The sequence below is a fragment of the Coffea eugenioides genome, chromosome 8, assembly GCF_003713205.1.
Source record: "Coffea eugenioides isolate CCC68of chromosome 8, Ceug_1.0, whole genome shotgun sequence".
Taxonomy (NCBI): Eukaryota; Viridiplantae; Streptophyta; class Magnoliopsida; order Gentianales; family Rubiaceae; genus Coffea; species Coffea eugenioides.
The window spans coordinates 5,355,406-5,364,444 of NC_040042.1; positions in this window are offsets into that span (position 1 = coordinate 5,355,406).

Below are 9,039 nucleotides of genomic sequence, written 5' to 3' on the forward strand. Positions count from 1 at the left end.
TCCCTCAACATTGGAGGAATTGAAATTCATTGAATCCTCAAGCATCTCCTACAATCAAATTGAGAGAGATATCCTAGGGAAATTTACATTGCTAATTACACCACTTTTAGTTGCATTCTTAGAAATTTGTCACAAATCATCCTATGGGGTGAATTCCTATAGATTGCGAAATCAACATAATATGTTGCATAATATGTAGAAAATAATTTTTATTTTTGTGTAACAGCACGTCTAACCTAACCTAGCCTACTCCCACTTCTAAGAGGGGAGCCTACTCTATGGGATGACCCAACTGAGTCGAGGGAACTTGACGGGGACTGAACTATCATCAGACCAGACGGGTGCACCACGCACTCATATGGATTTAGAACAAATCTCACATAGAGGCACATTGATGGGACGCAAAATTTGAACTCTTAATCTCCCACCCCACAATTGATGTAGAAAATAATATGTTGAATAAATGCAAAAACACATTGCCATTCTCTGCCTGACCAAAATATTATACGGATGTAGAAACCATTTTTTTTTTTTGTTTAATGCAAAGCAATATTACGAGTGTCAGTTAGATAAATGCTCTCTAACATATTCTAATTTACAAAGTCATACTTTTGACACTTGGGCCTTATGTTAAGTTTTGCCGGAATTTCAACAATGTTGAGTAGAAGTTGGACTCATGGGTCCGGGACCCATTAGGCTTAATGGAAGTTTTGCATTGAGTGTTCAACTTCTACTTAATGTAATTTTGACACAATTACTTTTATATTTACACTAGTGAAAATATTACAAATCTCTAATTAAGATAATAAATTTAGCTATTTCATGTCTTATGTGGAAACATAAGATATAATATATTCAATGTAAATAGTATCTTAGAATAGGACGAAATTTTCTATTATAAAATCTTAGTGTCACTTTTCATTTAGAATTATTGGAGTTGAAAGAAGGAAAGAGAAAAACCTAGGCGTTTCCAGAGAAAAATTTTTAAAGAAAGACAACAGAAAATTTTTTTTTGAAAGAAAAACAAAGGTAACATGGTTAAAAAAGCTAAAGTCAATTGTTGAAAATTACTTTATAAATGTGTCTGTTATCCAAAGATGTATTTAGGAAAATTTGAGAGAAGGGACAATGGAGAGGAGGCTACTTCTTTAGAATTAGAATGCTATCTAAATGCTGTGCCAAATGGGTGTAAGAAGGATGCTACTTTCAAGTTTCAAGCTAAAGTTAAGCACGCCAACAACAAATGTCCTATTGAAATTCCTGTTCAACTTCCGTTAAGCTTAATGGAATTTACATTGAGTGTTCAACAAATGTCCTGTTCAACAATGTCCCATTAAGCAGGAATTTCAACAATGTTGAGTACCTTTGGTTATTGCAGGAATTTTTAACAATGTTTAGTAGAAGTTGAACTCATGCGCCTTCCATGGAATGCCTTAGGAGGAAAATGATAATGGAATGACTAACTAATTGTAATAGGTGGAAAAAAAATGGTTAGCACAAAGTTGCCTTTCAAAAGAGTGATCACTTTAATGTAATTCGTACAAAGACTGTAAATATACATTCCCTTCAATTGGAGATTGTTAAGAAGGAAAAGTAGGATGCTTCATTTTCAATTTTAACAACAGACCCTTTGATTTGCTATCAAAGAAAAAATTATTCATAATCTAATATATATCTTACTAGGGCATGAGCTGGGCACAAGGTCAACTTATAATGATTAATTTGGAAGTCATATTACTTAACATTTCCCTCTTGTGAACCCCTTAATTTATTGCTCAATTATGCCAATAAATCTTTATTTACAAAACATGTACAGCTTTTTCTAATACATTTACAAGCCATAATAAGGGACCATTCAAGGAACATTTCAAACAATTGCTACTTGTATTATGCATGCACGTGTGTGTATGTATGTATATATGTATATATATACATATACAAGAAAATATTTCACAGTTCCGTGAAAGTTTATGACACTCAATTCAAGCATTACACTATTTTCATATACTATAGAAGCATTTATCTACATAATTCTTTGAAAATTTCCCAGAAATTAGGAGACAAATGAAAGAACGGTTTGGCTACTATATGAATATGCAGTAAGTCTTTTCAGTTTTTAAAATTGTGTTTCTCAATTGCTCTAAAATGGACAATAGGAACTGCTTGAAAAATGTTTTATTGAGAAGTCATGGTGTGAATTGCAATTTCTTGAAAGGTTCACTGCTTAACACGATAATTAGCCAACTCTGAAGAAAATTGGAAGTCCTTGACGTCCCTAACATACATATAAATGTCCCCAACATGGCTAATTCGAAAGTCTTTCTGATTCCAAAACTTTAAAGTCCTGAAAGCTAATGATTTTTTGGACCCATTAGCACTTTCAAGAATCAACTTACGTTACTTCTCAACAGATATATAGATATCTTCAGCAATGAATTCATTGATGTCGTCCCTACATTACTTCTCAACAGTTTAAAGGCCGTAATCAGGCCGTGCCAATATCAATTTGAATGTAATATTGTAATTACATCACTTTCCTGCTTAGAATTCTGTCACAGATCAGCTTGTGGGGCTGATTTCTAGAGGTCATCAATTCAACATATTTCCCAATAATTCTTCAGCACATCACTTTACTACAGAGAATTCTTATGGGGCTAAGCATTCCAATTAGGACACGCTACTGTGTAAAGTCTTGTAGAAAATTTAATGATGTCAATTAATCTTCTACGGAATTTCATGTGGACAAAAAATGTAGTAATTAAAATCTATGATTTTCTAGACTAACTTCTAATAAGAGCATAAAAGAGCGAATTAAGAAATGAACAGTGAATTTGGTCCCTCATTGGCACCATGATTGTGTGGGCAGCATCGTAATTTCGCATCAATGATCAATTCCATGCAGCGGTGCCTTTGGTGCATTGTATGGCTGGAATTTATTTCTCAATTGTGTTTTGACTATAGTGCCGTTCAATGCCAATTGTGCCATTTATTGACTGATTAGATACGAAAAAGAAGTGCGATTTTTAGTCTTATCTTATCAGCATGGTTCTTGAATTTCCCGTTGCAATGTCTTAATGCCACTGCTCGTCAGTATTAATTAATAGTGCTGTGTATTTCTTTTTATCTATTTCTTTTTAAGTTTGTATGCTTAGTGTTAACTTCTAACATTAAGTACACTTGATATTAATTAGTTACTTATTTGCTCTTAAATTTAGTATAAAAAGTTATTCTTCACTTTTACCTTTAACGTCATTTGGTATCAGTTAGTTAATTTGTTCATAAATTTAATATCATGGCAATCATTTAGTGTTCGTTCTAGTCATTATCTAAAGTTAATAATCTTGATTCTATTATTACTTGCACTTGATTACTATTTCATATACTCACTATGAAGTAAATATTCTTTATGTATGAATATAAATATATGTAAATACTCCTTTTATATGAATGTGGATATTCCATAGCTATGAATCTAAATTTGAGCATCCTCGCTGCTCGCGCGTGGTGCAAATCCACCTACTACAAACAGGCTACTAGCCTACTTAAAAGTCTTTACTAGGAAGCATAAAGCTCCATTAGCGTGAAAGCATACGTAGAAAGACTCTTATATATGTAAATATATATAATCATTTACTATTAACCTGGATAATCTCCATTTCTTTTTAACTTTAATGCATTGAACTGCAGGAATGCTGTATTTTCAATAAATTAACTAATATTACAAAAGATGAAAGAAAAGTCAAAACTTAAAAGTCTTGCCGGCCCAAAGAGAATAGGTCGTCTTCAAGGTCTTTTGAACCCATATTGTACTCTATATCCCTAATTAAATTTAACTGTTAATGAATTGCATTCACTTGGATTAGAGATTATTGGGAAACAAAAGTAGGATCCTTTGCCATCGAAGAAAATTACGCATAATCTACTATATATTTGTTATCTAACTGATTTTGTACTGGATATCTTACTACTTCATGAGTTATGCAAAATACTAAATTTTAATATCTATTTTGCTGCACTTTTTTTTCTCTTATGAACCCTTTTATTGCTCAACCACGCCAATAAATCCTTAGTTGTAAAACTTTTTTAGCAACTAAATTTCTAACACTTTGCATGTAAAATTAGAGTACCATTCAAGAAATATTTCAAACAATTGCTATCTTGTATTAATTACGTGTATATATCCGGATTAAGAAATTTCATAGATCCACGAAAGTTCTATGAAAATCAAATTAAGCATCACACTGCTCTTGTATAATTTCAGAAGCTTTTATCTCCACAATTCTTTGAAAATTCTCCAGAAATTTGGAGACAAATGAAAGAATGGTTTGGCACTATGCATAAAATCTCTTCAGCTTTTAAGTTGTGTTTCTCAATTGCTGCTTTAATATGGTCCAGATATAGACAAGAGGAACAAGAATATTGGTAGAAAGTCTTCGTCATCTATGTCATGGAAGTCTAGAAGGAGCATTGGCCCATAGGCTCTGCAAAATTATTCAAGTCATTGTTATTTTTCCACTATCTAGAAAAGTAAGGATAAGTTGAATTCGACCACATTTCTTCTCAAAGACTGAGTCAAGACAGTACTATGACAAGTCCAGTTATTCACGTATAAACGTGCAACTAGTATTCGGTACTTTGTTGATACAACTTTGAACAAAATTTATCAACTAAAGATGCAGATACAAAATCTTTTGATAATATCCAACTTTTCTTCCTTCTATTGGAGGCTCACGAACTCCTCAGTTTTTCTTTCCCGGAAGATCATTTTTGCTTCAATTTAAAAAAAATTTTAGGACAAAAGCAGCAATTGGTCCTTCCTAATTTTGTGATCTCCGGGTCTGTATTAATTTGCGAAGATGAAATCCTGGAAAATCAGTACAGATCGTTGCAAATGGGACAGTATCAAACAATTATAAGTTGTCTTAATATAGTGAATTGACCCTGCATTTTAGAAACTAAAATTTCAATACGACTACTTATAAAATCCCATATCATAGTACGACTTCACATTTTGTGGCCAACATTTGAGTTAAAAAGGTGAGTTAAGACGTGAATCAACGACTAAGCCCCAAAAACATAGAAATTTCTTCACTAACACATAATTTCCCGGAAAAAAAAGGAGAAAAGATTTATATTGTCGTCGGCATGTTTAATGGGTTGTAAGTCAACAGTATTATCATTGGCGTTGGCGTGTTTAATGGGTTTTTGGCGTGTTTAATGGGTTATAAGTCCCTAACCTGCATTATTGAAACTCGAAAGTAACATCCTTTTTACACCCATTTGGCACAGCATTTGGATAGCATTTTAATTCTAAAGGAGTAGCCTCCTCACCATTATCCATTCTCTCAAATTTTCCTAAATATATCTTTGGATAATAAACACATTTATAAAGTAATTTTCAACAATTGACTTTAGCTCTTTTACTACATGTTTCACATGTGCCATTGTGCATTACAAAAAGTAAAATATTGACTTCTTGATGCTCAATTTTTAGTTTCTGTTACAAATACATGAAATTTAGTCAATCTTTTGCTACTGCAAAATTTTTTTTTTATTAATCAACTGCCTTTAAATTGAAATTGGAATAATATTCAACTAAAAATTATGAGCCAAATGAGGAAAGCTTATAGTTGTTAACCCAAAATAGGAAATTTTTTGAAATTAAACTTTCTTTACTAACTAGTTGCATTAAAAAAATTAACATATATAATTCATACTAATTTTTTCTTAGTAAGAGGAAATGACTATATCTACTAACAGATAGCAGAATTGTGCTATTAACTAATACGGCAGGCTATATTGCAAAAGAATGAGTTTTCATCTTTCAACTTACAACTTCTAATAAATAGCATAACAAAATTATTTGCTATTTGGAAAGAATATACACTATGCTACCCTATGAAAATGAACACTACAATAGTTAACATTAATTTAAGAGTAAATCTTTCCTATACTGACGGTGTATACACTATCAGCGTTGGATACTTGGATTCATGACATATGTGCAAAAGTTGAATTTCAAATTCAAATTTTGCATAGTTATCATTCATCCAATGTTGATAGTGTATACATTGTCAGTGTAGGAAAGATTAATCCTTAATTTAACTTGGCAAAAGAAAATATAAGTGTGAGGTAATGGCCATGAAAATAGAAAAAGAACAACAATCCCTTTTTATTTTTTTGTCTTTTTTATATATCTTTTTGAAGCACATCTAGTTTTTTTATTTTACATAATACTGTAAGGGGCTTATATAGATATTTTCAAACATTAGAGGATTATGTGGTAATATGCAGAACGACAAAGATATAAACAATACATTAAAGTTTAAACCTCTTTTTTCCTTTCTATTTTTTTTTTTTTTGGGTGGGGTGGGGTTTGTGGATTGAACATTTCATACCAATTTGCACGTTGGAATGCAGAATTTTTCTTAAGCATGCCAAGACTTTTCTGAGGTCCGTGCAATAAGTGTTAGATAACTAACTAAGAGGTATCTTCTTAATCTAAGGATGTTGAAACTTGAAAGTGAAACTCATGTAAGCAACTTGGATAGAATTTACTCCCGAGTAGACTTAAAAATGAGAGGACCAGCGCAATTGGCTTCAGATATTCCACCCCAAATGGTACGACAATTTTGAGAAAAAGGGTAGGGAGAGTTATTTCAAGAGAACGGCCTTTGATCAAAACTACCATATAATGAACCAGGATGAACAATTTTACCGGATAAGAAAATGCATCTTTCTAAAAAATTTCTTATAGTTTCCTAAAATACTTTTATAAAGCTTTTTTTTTCCTTAAAGCAGCTAGTAAGGTTTAGAATCTCTCCTAAATTGCAAAAATAAGATACTCATGAGCATTATATCTAACACTTACAACTCTCTCTCTCTCTCTCTAACACTTACAACTTAAAAATAAGATCCATGAAAGTTTCTATGAAATCAATTTAAGCATCACATTGCTTTTGTATAATTTCAAAAGCTTTTATCTCCGTAGTTCTTTGAAAAGGTCTCCAGAAATTAGGAGACAAATGAAAGAATGGTTTGCCACTATGCACAACATATAAATCTTTTCAGCTTTTAAGTTGTTTTTCTCAATTGCTACTTTATCATATATAGTCCTGATATGGACAAGAGGAAGAAGAATATTCGTAGAAAGTCTTCGTCATCTATGTCATGGAAGTCTTGAAGGAGCATGGCCCAAAGGCTCTGCAAAAGTATTCAAGTCATTGTTGTTTTTTCACTATCCAGAAAAGTAAGGACAAGTTGAATTCGACCACATTTTTTCTCAGCAATTGAGTCAAGACAACACTATGACAAGTCCAATTATTCACGTACAAACATGCAATTAGTATTCGCTACTGTGTTGATACAAACGTCTTTTGATAATATCAAACGTTTCTTCCTTCTATTGGAGGCTCATGAACTCCTCAGTTTTTCTTTCCTGGAAGAACATTTTTGCTTCAATTTAAAGAACTTTTAAGACAAAAGCTTTTGTGATCTCCGGGTCTGTATTAATTTGCAAAGATGATTTCTTGGAAAATTAGTACAGATTATTGCAAATGGGACAGTATCAAACAATTATAAGTTGTCTTAATATAGTGAATCGACCCTGAATTTTACAAACTAAAATTTTCAATACGACTACTTATAAAATCTCATATCATAGTGTGACTTCATATTTTGTGGCCAACATTTGAGTTAAAAAGGTGAGTTAAGTTGTGAATCAACGTCTCTGAGCCCCAATAACATAGAAATTTCTTCACCAATACAATTTTTTTGAAAAAAAAAAGGAGGAGGAGAAAAGGCTTGATCAATACGATTTTTATTGTCATTAGCGTGTTTAATGGGTTGTATATTATTGTTATATTGTTGTTTAATGGGTGTTTAATGTGTTTATATATTGTTGTTGGCATGTTTATTGGGTTATAAGTTCCTAACCTGCATGGTTGAAACTCGAAAGTAACATCCTTCTTACGCTGGTTTGGCACAACATTTGGATAACATTCTAATTCTAAAGGAGTAGCCTCCTCTCCTTTATCCGTTCTCTCAAATTTTCCTAAATAAATCTTTGGATAACAGACACATTTATAAAGTAATTTTGAACATTTGACTTTAGCTTTTTTAACCATGTTGCTTAACCTTGGTTTTTCTTTCAAAAAAAAAACTTTTTTTTTGTCTTTCTTTAAATATTTTTCTGTGGAAACACCTAGGTTTTTCAACTTCTTTCTTTCAACTCCAATAATTCTAGATGAAAAATGACACTAAGATTTGATAATAGAAAATTTCGTCCTATTCTAAGACATATTTACATTGAAAATATTATATCTTGTGTTCCCACATAAGAAATAAAATAGCTAAATTTATTATCCTAATTAGAGATTTGTAATATTTTCACTAGTCTAAATATAAAAGTAATTGTGTCAAAATTAATTTAGTTTTAAAAATGGCTTGTTAAATTTGTAATTTCATTTTTGGTCAAACCCAATACCAGAATTTATTACTACATGTTGAACATGGAAATATAAGAACAACAATCCCTTTATATTTTCTTGTCTTTTTTTTAATATATTTTTGAAGCACATCTGGTTTGTCATTTTACATAATACTGTAAGACGCTTGTGTAGATATTTTCAAATGTTAGATGAATCTTTGGTAACATGTTAGATGAATCTTTGGTAACATGCGGAACCACATAGATATAAACAATAATTTAAAGCTCTTTTTATTCTCTTTTTTCTTATTGCTTTGTGGTGTGGTGGCGGGGGTCGGGTTTGAACAATTCATGCCAATTTGCACGTTGGAACGAATAGCTTTTCTTGACTTTCTGAGGTCCGTGGAATAAGCGTTAGATAACTAACTAAGAGGTATCCTCATAATCCAAGGATGTTGAAACTTGAAAGTGAAACTCTTGTAAGCAACTTGGATAGAATTTACTCTTGAGTAGACCTGAAAATGAGAGGAGCAGCTCAATTGGCTTCAGATATTCCACCCCAAATGGTACGACAATTTTGAGAAAAAGGGTTGGGAGAATTATTTCAAGAG